The sequence below is a fragment of the Pholcus phalangioides genome, unplaced genomic scaffold, assembly GCF_987345545.1.
Source record: "Pholcus phalangioides strain wild (caught in Gottingen) unplaced genomic scaffold, Ppha-v1.0 ptg000007l_1, whole genome shotgun sequence".
Classification (NCBI taxonomy): Eukaryota; Metazoa; Arthropoda; class Arachnida; order Araneae; family Pholcidae; genus Pholcus; species Pholcus phalangioides.
Genome location: NW_028301600.1, coordinates 31,183,961 through 31,204,830, shown reverse-complemented (window position 1 = coordinate 31,204,830; position 20,870 = coordinate 31,183,961). Strand labels below are relative to the sequence as shown.

Sequence of the window (20,870 nt, the reverse complement as noted above, 5' to 3'; positions counted from 1 at the left end):
GGCTAGGGCAGTGGTTCCTAAACTTTTTACGGCGTGGAGCACTTTTCAGAAGAAAACTTCATCACGGATCACTAATTTTGACAAGTTACTGCCATGAAAATGTTACGGTAAATGTGAAGAATCTGGTGATTACGCATAATAACCGATATAAATCTGGCGGTTATGCTTAATCAGTGATTCATTATATTTACCGTAACATATACAAGTTGTTCCACGAAAAGTGTTCGAAAGGGATGAAATTCTGTGGTCCGTTTCTGATTCGAAGTTCCATATGGGAAATTACTGGGTTAAATTCAATTATGATGTACATATTTTTTCACTATAATGATTGGGGGAACATAAAAATAAAAGTTTTTACGCAAGAAGCATTCGAATCACCTTGGGATCACATGGTCCATAATTTCATGAACATTTATTGATGTGAGATAGATGGCTTTTTTTTTCTGAGCCCGAGATATCAAGGAGACAGTTATTTTTCGGATATTTGCTGAGGTGAACTCGGAAAGAAAAGTCACCACGTCTCCGCCGGGACTCGAACCCAGGCCCTCTTGCATACCGGGCAAGCATGCTACCATCTACACCACTGGAGACATGGCCCGGTCTGTTATTTCGCGCACTGTGGCGTGACATCTATCTCACTCTAAACCGTCCCACCCGGGGGGCCATTTCCTGAAGTTAAGAGAGGATACTACTGCCTCTACTTCAGCGCCTCACGACACAGTGCGTGAAATAAGGAAGGCAGGGCCATATCTCCAGTGGTGTAGATGGTAGCATGCTTGCCCGGTATTGAAGAGGCCCAGGGTTCGAGTCCCGGCGGAGAAGTGATGACTTTTCTTTCCGAGTTCGCCTCAGCAAATATCCGGAAAATAACTGTTTCCTTGATTTATTGATGTACTTGTTTAAAAAAAAAATTACGTAGGTACTTAAGAAGGATCCACATTATTGGAAAAACAAAACTAGACCACAACTGCTCAGAAAATGTTTGAAAAGACTAGATTAGACTCTTAGAGGAGATATAGGAGCATAGGAAACATATATATAGGAACCTTTTTTTTTTCTATACCTCGTCTAAGACTAGGAAAACTACACTAGCGTTTAACCCGTCCAATGTTTCTGACGTAACATTACGTCGGAAGTTCTATGGAAGAAATACAAACACATCAAGCTCATGTGCCGGATACAAGTATACGCCTACTATAATCCGGCATTATATCGTTCGCTAGCAGTTTATTTGGCGTTATATACTATCTGTTCATTATATAATACCCATTAGCTCTTTTTTGATAACATATTACGCTTGAGAATTAATTTCTAATTTTTTATTTGGTATATCAAATGCTGGTGACGCCCCTAAGAGCAGCGACGCTCCCACTACATTCGAGGGAATGCAACCAATAGGCTGATTGATTGCTTTTTTCAAGTTTTGTAAAATATCTTTCATCAAACATTTATAGTGCAATCCCAGTCTTTGGCCTGGATTACATTATAAAAGTTCTTTTATAAAACTTGACAAGTTCAATAAAGAAGTTATCGATTACATTCGAAAAAATGCAAACGATTACCTTATTGGTTGCATTTTTAAAGTTTTATAAATGAACTTTTATGAAAATTTTATAGTGTAATCCCGGCCTAAGACCTATGGGTTCTCATTTTTTAATTTGGTGAAAAAATTCTATTTATAAATCCCTTCTGGATATGCTCGGCATGTTACGGCAAAATACCATGGTTGGTCATAAATTCATAGCACCCTCGACTCCGATGCCACAGTTACACCCAGGGCCACAACTAGATGCTCGGTCAGCCGTGGCAAGCACGTGTTTTGGCCACCCCTTTCCTTGTAATGTTGAGGAAGAGGTTAAACGGTGAAATTTGTGCCCCTTCTGGTCCGGCGTCCTGGACATCAGACCCACCTACTCCCCCTTAGTTGTGGCCCTAGTTATACCTACAAAGGTATATAAATAGTCCCTATTACGTATCAGGAATCGTAATGAATATTTAATTATACTGATCTTTGGTTTTAATTTTAAAACCACTCGTTTAAAAGGAAAAAAGAACATGACGCTTGTTTTAGAACGAGGAACGAATGAGAACACAAAACTCTCTTGCTCGTTCTTCGGCCGAAAATTCCTCCTACTCTAATTACGAATATCCAATCATATGCATCCCCCATCTCCATTTAGCAAACCAAGAATATATTTAAAAAAAAACAACCATATAATTAGTATAATTTTTTTTCCTCTGCTTCCGCGATGATCGTGCATTTTCCAATTTTGGTGAATATTTGCTGGGGAAGGAAAAATGAAAGTTGAAGACTGAATGAAAATTTCACTGAAAGAAGGGGAAGATAAAGAAACATATATATATATATATATATACACACACACACATATACACACATATATTCTCTCTCTCTCCCTCTTCTATATATAGGAGTTATATACAGGGTGATTATAAAAAAACTATCCCGACATATGGGCCCCTAACTATCATACCATTCACAGAAACTGAATGAAATTTTGGCATAAGGTATTTTGATGTATGCGCTCAAGAATGATATGGAAAACAACAGTGTCACTCTAACAGTTACGGTTACAGTGAGAAAATTTCGAAAATATCAAATGGCAACACCAAGTTTTTTGTATTGGAATGTGATCTCCATTGTGAAAAACCCTAAATAGCGTTCGAACGGCAACTGTAGCATGAAAATCACCGGCGGTAGATAGACTCAAAGTGAGGACAACCAATAAGGACAGAGAAGCAGCATAAAATAAAGCATTTTATTGTGTTTCACAAATTTTCCACATGACCTTGTGGAGGACTAATCAGGCTGGGATCTCAAACGGTGTGACGAATGAAAAGAACATTAATGCTCTGGTGCACGGCAAAGTCCTTTTTACTTTTTCCTTGCCTAGCTCCGGGAATTTTCGTGCTACAGGTGCCATTCCAATGCTATTTAATGTTTTTCAGTATGGAGATCGCATTCCAATACAAAAAACTTGGTGTTGCCATTTGATATTTTCGAAATTTTCTCACTGTAACCGTAACTGTTAGAGTGACACTGTTGTTTTCCATATCATTCTTGAGCGCATACCTCAAAATACCTTATGCCAAAATTTCATTCAGTTTCTGTGAATGGTATGATAGTTAGGGGCCCATATGTCGGAATAGTTTTTTTATAATAACCCCGTATATATATAAATGGTTGTGTATTTTCTCAAGTAAATAGCTCTGCAAGTGACACTTGTGAACTGGTATTACGAATTGCAACTTGGATGAAAGAGTCCGGTGAATACAGCATGTTGGAGAAGATCAGCAGAAACTTTAGTTCATGAAAAATTGAAATGTTTCAAACCGGGAGGCTACGGTCACCCACGACAGTCGCGGCCCGTCTCCGTTCCGAGGAACCTTATCAGACAGAACCCTTGTTTTCCATATTACTTTGGCTCATTATACAATTATATGATGAGTAGAAAAATGGTTTGCTATTTGCAACTGCTTGAAAACAAAAGCGAAAAAATTCCAACGATAACACCTCGCGTTCTTTCTGCTTGTAAATTGAGTGTTAGCTTCAGAAGTAAAATTTTCTTGACTGCTGCAGCTGGGATGGGGGCGGATGAGGGGGAGGCATAGGTGGTGGAACAATAAGGATTCAGGTCCCTTGAGCTCCTTTGAATTTCTATGAAGCATGCCCTCAATAATTCATCGACATGCAACGCAATTCACGTACCCATCTTGACGTGCTTTATATTGAATCCCTTATGTCCCAGAGATGTCTGGCATCCCTTGTAACCCTTCATTTCTTTGCCTCATTGGAACCCCTGAGTATCGGTGTGTCACTAAGCTGTCGTCGAACAACTTACATTCCAAAATGTTTAAATCAATGAATAATATGCAACATAAATTATAAAAATGTCAGCATAAGATGTTTTCACGGGGTTGGAACCATAGGTGCCCCCCCCCCGTGTCTCCCAAAACCCCCATATGACAATAGTTTAAGACAGGCAACCCTAATTCTTATGAGACTTGTTTTAATCCAAAATAAATCCTTATCTACTGCTGTATCATGTATTTTTACAATTAGCGGTCAAAAGGACCGCTCCGGTAGTTCTAGGGTTATGGACATTTCGATAGTTCTAGTGTTAAAACGCTCTAGAATGCGTTCAGTAGAGGGTAGGAAAAAATTCAAAAATACACTAATGCTAATTAAGAAATTCTTTTAAAAATGTGAAAATACGTTCACAAAACTGAAAATGGAAGTAATAAAAATTATAGGATGCTTAGCACACCAACAAGTGTTTTAAGTGAATAACCGACCGCTGTGGTGGTCGAGTGGTTATAGTGCGGACTCGTGATGCGAGGATCCGGGTTCGAACCCCACAGTGGTGGTCGGCTGAAGTTGGTTTTCTGTGGTTCCCAACTTCAAGGCGCAAATGCGAGCCGATCTCCCGTTAAAAAGTCTCGCCACAGAGAGCAACAGTCCTACAACGGTAAATCATTCAACCATAACACTTCACTCATAGTTAGAAAAACTGGGGGCAGATGACAGCACTACACATAACAAGCATTACACAGAAACAAAAAAAACTTAACGTCAGGTTGCACTACACGTACACGCACATTCCCGCATGTACCGATTCGTTGGGGGGTTCCGCGGGGGGGGGTGTGCATTTGGGGTGTAGCAGTAGTAGGTAGGGCCTCCAAAAAAAAAAATATAGTTCGTATTCGCTGTGTGCTCCATTTAATCACATCGAGGTGTAAAAGAAATAGTTCTGGCATCACAGTTTGGGAACCCCGGGGATAGTGCTTTGAATTAGTCGCAAGAGCTAAAAATTAATTTTAAAAACTTTACAACCAACGGCTTTACTACGGGAAATTACGGTGATTGATCGGTGTCAATCGGATTTTAACGGTGAATTTAGGGTGTTTGGAAAATTTTGTGGCTTTATTATATTCATATTAAAAATGATAATTCAAGTATCGCAATTACCTGGACCAATTCATAGAATGCTGTTTATGGCTGTAAAGTTCCCAGTCGATGCATTTTTTCCCTTCTGAGGAAAAAAAAAACGCTTCCCATATAGTAACGACCTGGTCAAACTCTTTTCAGTTCAGTTCAACATATATATATTTTTTTTAATGTAGTCCTTGACTTTGCCGAAATTCATACCGAGACAATGTCTCTCCAAACATTTCAGGTAGGCGTTTTTAGCTGTTCTCCTGCTTCACTGTGACTATTTGGATGATTCCTTTCTTCTCCACGGTGTTATTTTATATATTTTTGGATACTCTCCATGGTAGTTCATGCCATCATTCTATTTCTGTGGCATTAATTGTTCATCCGCTGTGATTAATGCATACTTGCTCACACCTGCGTAAAAAAGTCTTTATTGTATTCCATTTTCAAATAACTGTCTTTGTGTTCATCGCTCAAAAATCAGAAGAAGCTTATACCTACGCTAATGTTTGATTGTCTTCTTTTAAATTTTTCATATTTTTGAAACATACATAGTCCTGGAATCTCAATGATGAGCACTCATTACGTCTTTCGTATATATTTCTGTCTGAGAATTGCTATAATTATTTCTTTTGCAAAACACGCGAAAGAATAAATAGAAGTCATAAGAGATTATAAAACCATTAAAATGTCATTGAGACGACGAAACAGGCAGATATGTTTAGCTTGATGTGCCATTCAAAATCGTGAAAATATGTACTGAGAATTTATATAATCTCATTATTCCCTGTATTTAATGATTTAAATTATGCTAACAATTTGTTCATATCACGAATAACACTACCTACCTCTTCGGTGGGAAAACATAGCAATCAAATCACACATCTTCGTATCTGTGTATAATAGATGCATTTATGCGATACCTAAATGATTTCTGGAGCTAATAATGCGAGAATGTCTCCACATGCTGATAACATTGGTCAAATTTGATTTCAGATGCTCCGAGATTCAACGCTAAGCATACGTACAGATTGCTTTCATAGATAGAGTCAGAACCGTAATTAGGATTTTTGCCGCCCCCATAACTTTAAAATTCGATAATTTTACAACGATGCTCTTTGTTCCGGCCCTTGTCAGAGCATTCATATACAGTGCTATACTCTGACATATCTCATCTGTCAAAATCATTGAGCTCCCGATGAGTTTGCACACATCCATTACTTTTGCATTCTCATATAGCTTACTGATCATCCACCTAGCAACGATAGCTGAATGTGCAAATAAGTCAATCGTATATCGTAAGTGTGAGGACAATTATTGACTCTTAAATGCATTTTCATTTTATATTGATTATTGTTTTAACTCAAGGATAGAGAAACTCAACTCTAAAACTAACCCGCTTATAGCGTTCCCATTTAGAACGTTTTCTCGCTTGAAACGATTCATTTCCGTGGTCCCAACTCATACTAATTCTCATTGAGATTTCCCGTTTAAAGCGTTTACAGCGTTTTTTAACGACGGTTTTTCGAAAAACGTTATATAAACGAGATTTATTGTAATAAAATACATAAATATGTAAGTGCTATGCAAAATTATTAGTTTCTAGCATTTTTTTCCTAAATTAGAAATATTCCGTTAACTCATACGAGTTCGCGTAAATCGGAGTAGCATAAGTCGGGGAATTACTATACAATAAATATAATTCACTTATTTAAAATGCATAAAAAACGTACGAAAGCCAAACATACTATATTTCATAGACTCTGTTTATATATGTACGTAACTTTACCCATCAATACGTACTATATCAGTAATACGAGTTCAAAAAAATGTTTCGCACATTGCTACGTATTGATGGGTAAAGTTACGTACATATATAAACAGAGTTTATGAAATATAGTATGTTTGGCTTTCGTACGTTTTTATGCATTTTAAAAATAAGTGAATTATATATATTGCATGGTAATTCCCCGACTTATGCTACCCCGATTTACGCGAACTCGAATTTATGCGATGTTTTTAGAAAACTGCACGTCTCAAATAATTACAGGAGAATTACTAAATTGGTAGTGATTATTAGATTATAATCAAGTGTGAATTGTGTGGTCGATTGGAACAGCAGTGTTGATTTTTGAGAAGCAAAAAGCAAAAATTAGTGTTTTTCCTAAATTTTGGCCCCAAGCAACTAATGTCTGAATTTTAGTCAATTAATCAATGGCGAATCATTGTCTTTGTATGTAAGATAGTACCCCGGGTATTACTGTACTTCGTTTTCTTTATCGTCTTTATGCTCATCGCTCAAAGTTCAGAAGAAGCTTGTCTTTAAACCAATGTTTGATCTTCTTTTAAATTTTTCATATTTTTATAACAAACATCGTAGGCTATACATAGTATGCATACTATTTTTCTATATTACCCCTCGCTTTAAGATTTTTGCTTTTACTATTATTTTTAAAAAGAAACTCGAACCGTTTTTTGCAATTTCGCAAAAACGTCATTTTACTCATGTTTTCGAAACCATAAATTTCTTGAGAAATATGAATAAATACTTAACCCGAAACATCTCATTTTGGATGAAGTAATCGCTGTTTTTTATCATTTTTTTTACGTTCCAAGGCAACGTTTAAGTTAGTTTTTAAAAGCGGGAGGGGCTAAAATTTCTTTCTCGTCCATTAAAAAGAGAGAAAACGAAGATCACGTGTGAGAAATCTCCGCCCCCGAGGAAAGTTTGGCTCCACCTCCAGCATCCCAACATCACGTTTTGCTCTACATCTTCTTCTCCTAAGAGATCATCTATACCTTACCTAAATATAAGAAAATCGTGAAAATCATCTCGTGGACGTTGTTATCGATTAAAAATTCGTCGATTTGTGCAAATGACGTTTTTCTGTTTCGTTTCTTATTCTCTTTATCGATTTATATTAAAGGAGATCATTTAAGGTAAGTAAACGTATCACATAATTAGTTTAAGAAAGTACGAAATTTTTGTGAACGTTTGCTACGAGCATTTAACATTAGAATTACCGTAATTTCCATACCTCCAAGAATTACCGGAGTGGTTAAAATAACTGCTATTGTAAAAATACATGATATCAGCTGTAAATGTTGATTTATTTTAGGACTAAAATAAGTACAGTAAGAACTAGGGTTGCCTGTCTTAAAATATTGTCATATTGGGGTTTTTGAGGACATGGGAACCTAATCCCATGAAGAAATATTATTTTTGTACATTTATATTGCGTATTATTCATTGTTTTTAGAATTTTGGAATGTAAGTTGCTACACGACAACCAAGTGACACCCCCGTCCTACTCGCAACTTTTACTCTCACTTAATCCACCCTTTGACACATCAGCCTGGGCCTGCGGCGGCAAAATGTATGGTTAAAAGTGAAATGTGATTTTCCTTTTACCTTTACCCTCAAGGAAAAAAAAAGGGGCACATTTTTTATTTTATTTTCCATCAAGTACTTGTAAGACAAAAAAAAAATTATTCAAAAGCATTCTACCACCTTTTACAAATTAGCCCATCTTGTTTTGAAACATCCTGTATGTTTGCTTACGCCTGAAATGTAACAAAACATATACAATTCTATACCCTATTTTTCATAGAGAAAATGGATAATTTTATTTTTTTTTTTAAATGCATGCATTAATAGTTTGTTTAAAATCTGGTTGAGCTACGCAATTTTCAAATGTGGTCAAAATGACTGTGGTCAGTAATTTTAGGTAAAAGTATTTTTCAAAAATTTGACACGGAATGACTTAGAAAACTTTTTTTGTGCCAAAAGATTCCTTTTGACAAATTCGGAAAAGTCAGGGAGCGAAATTGTCAAATTTTGAAAAATAAAGATGTAGTGAGCGATCAAAGTTTAAAAAGTGGTCAGAATGACCGCTCGGTAATTCTACTGTTAAAGTATAATTTATATAGTTTGTTTTTTATTTAATAAAATACCTATATACAGAGAAAATAGACAACCCTAGAAATTTATAAGTATAATTCATGAAATGATTTAGTTCTAAAGCGGAATTTTACTGTGATTGGAATTTGTGTTTTATAGTGTTCTCCAGAGTTCGTCTTAGATAAGATAAGATTTTATTTGCACAACAATACACACATTAAGTGCAGACTTCAGCAGATTCATAGTAAATATTTTCATAAATTAGATTGAATTACATCTTCTAAATGTCAAAATATTTTGTTCACGTTCGTTAGAACATCTGAACTGAAACGGTTTGTTGCGTCAATATTTCTATGCGAATAAACATTACTTTTTTCAAATAAGTGTTGTACTTCTTCTCTGATTCTGTATGCAAACAGTGATACCGTCAATTCTAAAAGTTCTGGTACAAATAGAGCAGTGTTTCTCTACTGTCGGGCCCTAACATCATTCATACCGGGCCGCGAGTGGTTCGCAGTTTCTTTTTTTTCCCATTCGTTTACCGTTTGTCGTGTGCATGATCGGACCTTCCACTTACAAAAATAAATAAAACCTGGCTGCGGGCGTCCAAAGTTTGAGAACCAATGAAATGCAGGGCACATTCGTACAAAGATAAGATTTAGTGTGCTAGTACTTCACTTAGCATATGAAAATACTTTCCTGATATTGTTGGAATACTACTATGGCTTCCTTTGGCTTTGATTATGGATTTTATTATTCAAGTCATTGACTCATGTCTTTCCTATATCTGTTATGAACCTCGACCATGGCTTCCGTGGTAGCCGTTGCAAAGTCAACACTAGCTGTCTAGTTTCTCTTTTTGACACCAATGAATGAATGAATGCCAGAACTATGCCACTGGACTTACCCCGTGGCTGAGATTTCCAGCCCACTTCATGGCGTCCGGAACACTATAATTTGAGTCAAAAATAAAAAAAAGTAACAAACATAGAAATTTTTTTAGCATGACACCACAATGTGTATGTATGATTAATATCAAATATCACGAATCCACATGAACATTGATGAAGCTTTATTGGCATAGCTGAATCCTCGATTGAAACTTCATTTTACATCCCCAAACACAGTTTTCAACTGCTGTAATCCAAAAGTAGAGACGAAATCTTAGCACCACGTTTACAACACTGCTCTGAATATTAGATGTACAGGAGTGCATTTTATTTTTTCATTTTAAAAGCTGAAGACTTATTTAACGGCAATTTCATTTGCTATTCGCTCATGAAGCTGCTATATTTCTGTTTCACATAAATAGAATCTTGATGACATGCTAAATTGTTATCTCCACACTAATCTACAACTTCTAGAATCGGAAAGTAAAGAGAAACATACATCTAAAATTCAGAGTATTCCTAGAGATTTAATACACGGAACTCTTTCTGTTTCTTTTCTATCAAATTATCATATGCATAAAAATGATCTATTCTATGTAAAACGTTAGCTTTTTCAGGTTGAACGTTGGCTTTTAAAGATTGCACTGTGAAATTTTGATGAAAGTTCTTTTATAAAACTTGAAAAATGCAACCAATAAGTGTATCGGATATATTCGAGCGAATGTACCAAATAGGCTAATTCACTGTTTTTCAAGTTTTGTAAAAAAAATTTTATCAAACTTTAATAGTGTAATCAAATAACCTAAATCCTAATGTGTAATCCTAATACAAATACAAAAGCCATATCAGGCAAACTGCCCGATGAGGTAGCTGAAAAAAATTCCCATTAAAAAATATGAATGTCAAATAAGTATATCTGAAAATACGGCATTTTCAGTATTGGATACTCTAGAGAGATAGATGGCTTTTTCTCAGCCCAATATATATCAAGGAAACATTTTATTTTCTAGATATTAGGCTGAGGTGAACTCGAAAGAAAAGTCATCTTGTCTCCGCCGGGACTCGAACCCAGGCCCTCTTGCATAACGGGTATGCATATATACGCGCGTATATATGTCTGTACCATTAAGAGACGTCGTTTCGCGTACAGGTATTATTAAGCATAGATATTTTAAGTACCATTCTAAGATCAAACCTAGCCAAACACAATCAAACTGCTGCATGGTATATGGTTGCGCTAAGTCGAGAGATTTGAATATTTTAACATGTGCAGAGCTAACCATTACTATTGCACAAGGCAAGTTGTAAATTTAGAAAACATTTGATTTTATGTAGAATTTTTTTTTTTTTTTTTTGCATTTTTTGGCATAAAAGTTTAAAAGAAACTTGAAAAATTATCTTCAAATTAATCATTACACAGTAAGACACTATTCAACAATTTTCTTAGAAAATTTCTTGCGTGATGGCAGTGACAGTCGGAATTTCAGGACAAAAATAGATGCGATCGGCGAATACGTACAATTATAAAACAAACTGTTGCAAAAACTTTTATCAAAAGAATCACCACGATTATCATATCTGAAGGTCTAAATAATTGTTCCTGTTCGTATACTCAGAAAATTTTTTCCTTTAAAAAACGTGCTATCTGAATTTCAAATATCTGCAAAGATAGCTTCAGTTATAGCTTTTCACCAATTATTCGTAATTTCAAACCGTTTAAGAATATCTCTGCCAGGAATGTTAATTTCTTACGATACCTGAAACTTTCATTACACGGTAAAAGGCCGTTATAACGACATTTCATATTCACGAGGAAAACTGTAGTTGTAAGTGAATTTCCATTTTTTGCTTTGTCAATGTTATAAAATTGTAGAAAATGGCTTCTTTCTTTATCTCCATTAAAACGTGTTTTAGATCCTTTCGCTCTAATATCAACGAATGAACAGAACTTTAGTCTTGAAATTAATTTATGGTTTCACAGCTCGAAGGCAGTTTTGCATAGAATTTTTAATTATCAAAGCAATTTAGTCGACCAACTGATCAATAAAAGTCTCAATTACTTTATCACAGCTCACTACCATGGCTGTATGGACTCATCAACATTTTCGGAAAATTTCTTGGCACGATATTTCAATCATTCGGAATTGACTTTAAACTGGTCCCGTTTATTCTTAGTCATGGGAGAAACAAAAGTCGAATAAAATGATCACATAACCCATGTGTATAGTAGAGAAGCCCAAAAATAGGAGAAGAAGGGATTAAAACAATTTGACTTTTCTGTGTTCATTCTTCGTCAGAGGTACATCAATTTTTTACGAGGAGCATGTGCCATGACAAAAGTCATCATGTTCAATTTTTCAATAAAAAGAAGGAAAAACTGGGGATTTTTGAGAATTCTTTAAACGCTCTATAGGGAATGCTTCATAATTTTCAATTCGCTATAACTGAATATTTTTGTAAACTAGCTGTTAACTAATGACCATTAGATAAATAGCCATTAGCTATAGCCAGCGAGAGCTGTCAGCCATTAATTATTTGTCGCTAAATAGCAATTAACTTCGTTGAAGGGGTGCAGAGAAGAGCTACACGTGTCCTTGTTGGCATTTTTACGGGGCTTGAGTTATTTGAGAGAGATTTGATTTTTTGAATATGTTTACATTAGAAGGACGCAGGAGTCGGGGGATATGTTCGAAGTGTTCAAAATTTTCAACCGGATGGATAGGATGGACCAAGAATTATTAATACGCTGTCAATCGACTGCTTTTACACGGGGACACCGGTATCGTTTAGAAAGGGACAATTCCAGGTTGTGGTGTCGCAGGGAATTTTTCTCTAATAGGGTTGTTAATAAATGAAATAGCTTACTCCCGGGGGTAGTAAATTCTGACACAATTGACACGTTTGAAAAGAAATACGTTAAGCATGTTGAAGTGAATCGAGAAGCCATCCATACTTAGATAACACGACCATAAATATTTTTTATGGATATTGTATTGTGTGTTATATCATGTACATAGTTTTTAGTTTTTGTAATTGCATTTTTAATTGGGTTGCTGTATTTTTGAAATATATGACATCCATATTTGTTATGGGTAATTTTTTCTCAGCAACCTCATTAGGCATTTTGCCTGTTGCGGCTTTGTATTTGTATTAGCTATTTGCTGCTAAATAGCCATTGGCTATTTGACAATCACTCGGAAATCCCTCGTTATATCGAGATTCCCGTTATAAGCTGTACTCGTTATAACGGACCTTTACTATATCAAATTTTTGTTCCTTTAATTTAAAAGCGTTTCAATATTTCAAACTTTTTAAGCGAATTCGGTCTAATTTATTGTTCTGAGATGCCCTGAGGATAAGAAAACTTTTTCTTGGATTCATCGCTTGGTGTAAAATAGTTGGTCCCGCGACGGTGAACAGTTGGCTCTTGTAGCAGCTAAACATCCCGGCTTAAGAAAATGTCCCGCGGTGAGAACAGACGCTTACAACTCTCGAAGAGGGATGTTTCCTCTCCGTGATGTTTCCCACCTGTCAAACGGTTGTAGAACACGCAAACCAAGCGGGTGACAGCATCTTGCCACGGCCCTGCCCGAATGCTGTCACTTGACAACCAACAAGGAACATCATACCGCCTTGGCTTCCATCTTATTTTTTAAGAAACGGAAGAAAAGAAAAAACGATCAGCTACCGAAAATTGTTTTGTATTTCATGTCCTCAACACAAAAGGTGGAAATACGCTGACGAAAGATGAATCGAATACCAAAAATATATTCTTATTCAAACACGTCAAGAATGCTTGGTGTCATTTTACATTGAAATTACGCACCTTTAACCCATTTTTGACCACTCCTCCACTTCATGACCAAATTCCACAATTCTTTTATACATGATAAATGGCTACTAAAATAACATATTTCAGAAGTTTAAAAAAATTGGAAATTAATTTAGCATGTTTTGCTTCATTATTTATGTAAATTTCCAATTAATTAACTTTTTAAATAGTATAAATTAATTTAATTCGATTTCGGAAAACCTCATATACCGTGTGACAAAAATATTCGAGAAAAAACTTTTTTTTTCTATTTTTTTAAGAAATTGTTTCTGTTCAATGTCACGGAAAAAATTTCTAGATTGAAAATCAGGAAAAAATTTAGAAAAATTTCATTTTTTTTGAAAAGTCATAAAAAATTAAATTTCTTTGCAAACAAATTTTAAAAAATACAGTGGCACCCATTAGACCCTTTTATTTCCAAAAATATTAATTCAATATAAAAAATTTTGTATGAACATTAGTTGAAAAAAAATTGTGCAAAAGAGCGTTGCGAAAATGTCAGTCATCGTCAGTTAAAAATGGTTAATTGCATGATTTTTTGTTTGAACTGATAATTTTTTCCATAGTTACTGACAAGTATAGGAAGCCGGAAAAATCATTCAAAAAATTTATTTCGAAATGTACTGCTCATACAGGGTCTTAAAGAGACGTATAGGCCTCAAAAATTCCATAAAATAAATGTATTAAAGTAATGTTACTTTTTAAATATATAACTACCTTCTTTGTGATTCAAACTATGCAAGAAAAAAAAATTAGGCTGTAAACTTCAAGGTAAAAAAAAAGAAAAGAAATGCAAACAAAAAATTTTTAACAAATCAGCGAAATCACAGCCACACGTGCTCTGCAACAAAGAGCTGTTGCAGTGACTCAGTATTACTAAAGTGCGCCATTAAATTGTACGTTACAATTGTTAGAACGCGTTGCACGCTGGAATAACTTCACAAGCCTGGCATCCGCACTTTTCATTCACTGTGACGCAGATTTGCACATACGGTTTCTTCTTCTTCCCCATGTTATATTTGCATTCATGGTGTCCTTTTTCTAGAGATAAATTTCTACAGGAATGCCGTTTTAACGTTTGCGGAAGGCCGTTTCGAAACGTGCTAGCGCGTATGCTTTTTATGCTGGGTTGTTGTATTTGACATCCATATTTTTTATGGACATTATTTTTCAACCACCTCATTGGGCAATTTCCCTGTTGTGGCCTTCGTGTTTGCGTTTGTATTTGTATGCGCAGATACAATTTTTTCGTCAAAAAGGGTCTTGAAAGTGTCGTCAACCTTGATTGTAACAACACTCCGATTGTTGCCATAGGTGTATTTACTGGAGGGCTTAATGGGCCCAAGGTGGCAAGTTCAAAGGGACGGAAAATTTAAGAAAGAAATGATTAAGAAAATTTATAGAATTGGAGAAGAGCGGAAAAATTTGTATAGCCCAGAGATGGTAAAACCACAAATCTACCTCTGCACAGAGATCGATGGACTAGGTCAGTGAACGACCAACAAAAGAGTGACCTAGAGCGTTTGCAAAATGTGAATTTATACTCTGCGAAGCCGGGGATAATCGATAACGAGGCCAAGAAAATCACGGCTGGAAAAAGTTTGAGAACTGCCTTAGAGCATAGGTTTCCAAATAGGGTATCGTGGGAGCTTTTTTGGGGTTCCACGGAATTTACCGTCACGGAACCCTTAAAAATCCCTTAATCCAGACAGCATTAAAAAACTCGTAATACTGATATTCGTAAAGCTGTCCTCTAGCTTGAATTTTGTGAAAACGGTGACGTTTAAAAAAATCCAGATCATTTGGGTAACCAAATAACTGGGAGACAGTGATTTCAATAGTTTCTCTTCCGTCCCGTCGGTTACGGACTCGGACATATGAACCATGGAAAAAATTCAAGAAAAATATTGCGCGGAAATTTTTTTTCTTCAAATTATTCTTTTATTTAACGTTAAAAGCAAGAAAAGTTTTCCACGAATGACCATCATTGCATTTGAGTGAGCACAATGAAAGATCTGAGACTCCGCACGCAGGTATTTTTTCACTGTCTATAATCAGCATTTGTCAGGTACCGGTCAAGTACCCGAAGATGTGTGTGTGTGATGTGACACTTCACTATTCATACGAAGGTTTCAACAGCTGGCTTATGCGAAAATGGATTCAGGAAAGAAAATTCAACCGTCTCTGCGGGGAATCGAACTCACGTACTTTCATTAGCCGGGTGATTGCGCTAGACCACTACTCTACAAAGACTACAAACCTCTTTTTTTAAAGCTAATGTGTGCTGAACGGGAGCGCACATGGACAGTCCGGCTAACTCAGGCCAAGCAAAGGAAAGAGGCTCATTGCCTTTGTAGCGTAGAGATCAAACGCGCTCACCCGGTAAGTGAAAGAACGTGGATTCGATTCCCCGGATAGGCAGTAGAATTTTCTTTCCTGAATTCAACTTCACTTCAGCCAGCTGTTGAAAGCTTCGTATTATAGGTAAAAATACAGTCGACACCCGCTTTTACGAACACGTTCTTTTTTACGAACTGGCCCCGTGTCCCGAACAGCATGTCATAGAGCTAATGTTAAAATCCGCTCTATTTTACGAACTCTCATTTCTATCGACTCTCTGTTTTACGAACTTGGTTTTTTTCAGCTATTTTTTCGTTATTTTATTCTATCAGCCGCCTACGAGTTCGTTGTAATCAAAAGTGAACTTCAATTCGGACGTTCTACTTTGTCTGAAAGATTCAATCACAAACGTACATGTGTTTTGCAAACACATGCCAAGAAGGAGGGTGCGATTGTTGGAGAGGGGTGACCATGAATTGAAGATGCGTTGACAACGTAATTGACTTTTTGTGCATTATGATTGGACAAACTGGTGATTTCAGAAATGGTATGATGCATTGCGTTATTGATATGAAATTTCTAAGTCGCGAGTCGGTAGGACTATATTTCAGCCAACTACTGTTTGTTCATTTTCCTTTTTTGCATTGTCAACAAAACGGCTTGGCAGTGAATGAAAAAAAAAAATATTTGAAAGAAATTAAAATGTGCGAACTATTACAAAGAAAGAAATTGCCAAAAAGTACGGGATTCAAAAAAGTACACTGAGCACTCTAACCAAACTATCAGCAAAAGATCGTTTCTACGGCAAATGGTTACAGTGGCGTTCCACTACCCTGAAAATATTTCAAAGAAGCGAGATTAGCTTGAAATGTTATCCTACATCAATTCTATGGAATCTTACATTTACCAAAATGCTGCAATGAAACAAACAAAAATAAGTTATTTTTATTGAAATCATCAAAAAAATGTGAATGACTACCTTATTTTTTAATTTCCCACAATTTTCATCGTCTCTCCCATTTCGAACTTTCGATTTTACGAACTAATTATCAAGTCCACGCGTACGGATTCGTAAAACGAGCGGCACTGTGGCAGTCTCCGGAGAATTATGTGCTTTAATTTTATGTATTAATCAAAGATTATCTTAAAACTAACCGTCTTATAAAATGTTGGAGTTTTTCATATTGAATTTTCGAATCAGAGAAGCTGGTTACAACTCTTTACGACGGATAAGACGTCTACAATGTTATTTTCTGTTTTATCTGAAAAATTAAGTCGTGAAAAAGAGAAGGGGGTTAAAACATTCTATTCGCTAGGAATGAGGATTTCTGAACCACAGAATTTAAAATTTCAGATTTTTAGATCTTACTTGCTCGAGCCTGTTGACCATTGTTCTACACAGTTGCTCAAATTTTTCTTATCATATCTACAACGTTGACGCAAATTAATAAAAAATAAAAAATTATAAAAAATTTCCCAGTTAACTAATTATTCGAAAAACTTATATCAAACATCGTTTATTGTGTATCTTGCACCACCATTATTTTTTTTCGAGATGGTTATAAAGAATAACTTTGTTTTAAAAAGCACTTAAAATTTCAGTTCAGATTAAAATTTTTAAAATACACACTTGCGAGTTGGATCTTGAGAACAGATTTGAAACCTTAAACTAACAAGTGAGCCAGAACTAACTACTGTGTATAACTGAACATTAGGATAGATATGTGATACCGGAAAACATCTGCATGTATGAAACTAAATGATCATTACAAGTACACTCTCTTCGCAAGGTTTTCTCCCTTTAACACAGCTAGTACATATTTTTTTACTTGCGTTTAAAAAGGCGCGAAAGAGGTCTCATCAGAAAACATAAGTGTTCCATGAAACTGTGCAGGTTTTTTCTCTTTCTGATATGAGAGCGTAGTTTTTCTCGCAGTAGAAGCACTTGACACGAGTTTAAAATCCACCAACCTCTGTGGTCAAGACAGACACCAGATCCGGATTTCTCAAAAAAATGTAGGCGGAAGTCTCGAAAAGACGTATCTTTGCTTACCCAAGACATCTGCGAATCAAGGACGTTTACCAACCCAAGTGATTCCCTAAGAGATATTAATAAATGTATAGTTTTGTATTCCATCTGTGAGTATAAAGTTGATGGTATCATTATCTTGTAGCATCATTTCAGGTAAATAAATATTTCATAAGTAAACAAAATGAATACAGTCAAGTGTCCATGCTCGGGACAATTTTGAACTTTGCACTGAAAAATCAACCCCCTCAATGGAACGTTAAAATTAAAAAAAATATCCACATAACTTAATAATAATGCCGATAAGAAAAGATTGAACCGGCATTCTATAGGGAAGACCTTACCTAACATTGCCCTAAATCACGGAAACCCCCATGTCTAAACGTAACTGTGGTGCGAACCTTAGTAGTTCACTAAAAAACTTACCGATTTTCGGAAAACACATGAAAAAATTTTTTCTTAACCGAAACACGTTCTACGCTACAGAAACTAATAATGAAACGTCAACGTAACAACAAACAACAGTGATGACCTGCTTTTAAACGTAACCTGCAACAACCGTCCGGGCTACGAACATATTGAAACAAAAAGTCCCAAATTGTCCTAAGCACATGCACAATTAGATACTGAAACATTAACGTTGTGTGCCGCAATAATTAGATTTCAATTTCAAATTTTAAGCATTTCATTATGTGTTCATGATTATTAATCAAATACAATTAAACAAAAGTTTTAAACGGATAATTCAATTGGTATTTTGCGCCAAGCATTTCATTAAATCAATTAAAACATTTTTAAACAGATATTTGATGCGCCGAGAATTTCATTAAATCAATTAATTAACAAAACAAATGATTCGGAAATACAAAAGATTATAGTAATGCCACACAGCAAAAATAAATGGGACTTGCCAAGGTACTGCTCATCTCCACTGGTTCTTTGCGGCCAAGGGACGGCCAACGGGCACTGTTAATTCTGTACTGCATTTTCAATATTTTAAGGGGGTCCCCTTCTCAATTATCATGAGCACTCCAGGGAATTACGTAATATGCGAACCTACACGTAAAGCGGCCGCAAAAAAAGTGAGTGTAACTAGGAGATATCACTACGGTTACACAAAAAACTCTAATTTGATTGGTTAATTGAAGCGTGGGAATTTAATGATATATCTACATTTATGTTTCAACGTCTGGACGCCATCAGTGTAAACCATAGTTTCCCAAACTTTTTGTTCCATCGCCCCCTTTTTCCGAAATTTCTTTTCTCTCATCGCCCCCCGACTCATGCCATCCCATAGTATCCTATGTTATACTCGTAGCTTCTATAACTCCCCAGGCCCATTCCACCATCGCCCATCGGGGGGCAATATTGTCCACTTTGGGAAGCACTGGTGTGAACTAAAATCGTCGAGAACCAGTTTTAATCATGTAAATGAAAAGTGGTAAGCAAGAGATGATGTGAAAGCAAAGAAAAGTGTGTTTCTCTATGATTAAAATGAGAATAATTCTCTCTATGCAATTTCAGAAGTTGAAATATTTTAAAGGAGAAAATGGCGATCACGGTAATGAATATCAATAAATGATTCTATATTGAACTGATAAATGGTACTAATCATTATGCTCCTGGGATATCGTAATATATATGTTACGGCAAATGTGATAAATCGGTTAATTTGAACAATAACCGGTTATTATGTATAGTCAACAATCGTCCCGGTAAGTTTGATAAATTTATCATTTTTTTACCGGCGATTTTGCATATTTACCCAAGCGTAGTTGGTAGATTTGATGAATACAAAAAAAATTATCACCAAATTATTACCAAAGTGCCGTTCGTAAATTTGATAAATGCTAAAAAATTATCATACCGAGGCATGATCGTAAAATTTGTTAAAAGTGGAGTTCGTCATATCGAGGTACGATTGTAGAATTCTTCGAATAGGAGTTAATTACATCAAAGTCCGATTGCAGAATTCGTCAAATAGGAGTTATTTCGGGAATGTTGAAAAGATTCATTAAAACAAAGTTCATTATATCCGGTTCAGACTCTCCATAGACTTCATAAATATTTTCGCAAACATTTTAGCAGCGTTATGTCATTTTAATGAAAATTATACAAGTGTCTAAAACGCAACTTTCGATATGCCCTAAGAATATTTCCAGATTGGACAGTGGACATCTCAGTGAAATTTCAACTTTTGCGTTGTCACAAAATGTTTACTTGAATTCGATAAAAGACACATCAGAAGCCGTATCGCGCGTGAGAGCATTTTCCAAGAAGTATTTTTTGATATTTTAAATTTATTTTAATGAATCATAGAATTCAACACTTCTTTTTTCTCTCTCTCTCTCTCTCTCTTGCCGATCTCTTTTGCCTGTTTCCTTAAAAATAATTTTAAGTTCTATATATCAAACCGGTGTGTTTTCACTCTACGATTGCAGTAAAATTATAAACATGCATTCTTCCATCTGGTTCCCACACTTCTAAAAAATTCCAATCAATCTCATTATCATATTTAGCCAATTAAAAGGAGGAACCGCTTAATCAAAGTTCTTAGAATCTAGGTGTATCACATGCATCTTGGTGTGAAAGTTTAGCATGGAGAAGTCCAAATCGATCTGAATTCTTTCGAAATTCAATTCAAAATGAGCGTGAAATAAAACGAGTTTTCTGCCGGGGTGCTTTCAAGGGCAGAGGATAGAGGGTAAGTGTTTAATATTTTGAGTGGCTTTTGATTAGGCTATTTTGGTTGGTTTTTCTTTTGCAGAGTTTTCTTTTCCTACCAGGTTTGACGTTCGTCTAGTGTGCGTTGCTTGGGTCGCGATAAAATACAGTAGCTCTTGCTTATAAAAATCACGTATAATTTCATTTGCTAGCTTATGAGTTTTTATAAATGTGGAAGATGGTTTTTATTTTCAAACTTA

General features: G+C 35.7%; 1 protein-coding gene and 1 non-coding gene across 3 annotated transcripts in view; one reads left to right on the top strand and one right to left on the bottom strand.

Annotated features, from left to right (window-relative positions):
• The window catches only part of LOC149085170 (uncharacterized), a 49,625-nt gene that overhangs the window by 7,388 nt on the left and 21,367 nt on the right, over positions 1 to 20,870 (top strand). Inside the window, exon 1 of one of the 2 annotated variants that reach the window (XM_089233929.1) lies at positions 7,738 to 7,894. The exons of the other annotated variant lie outside the window; for it this stretch is intronic. The gene's annotated coding sequence lies outside the window, so the exon portion shown is untranslated. Of the gene's footprint in view, positions 1 to 7,737; positions 7,895 to 20,870 lie in introns of those variants that run through there. 2 annotated transcript variants of the gene reach the window in all.
• On the bottom strand, positions 518 to 591 carry TRNAT-GGU (transfer RNA threonine (anticodon GGU)). The gene has a single exon. It is a non-coding gene; the product is annotated as a tRNA-Thr (tRNA).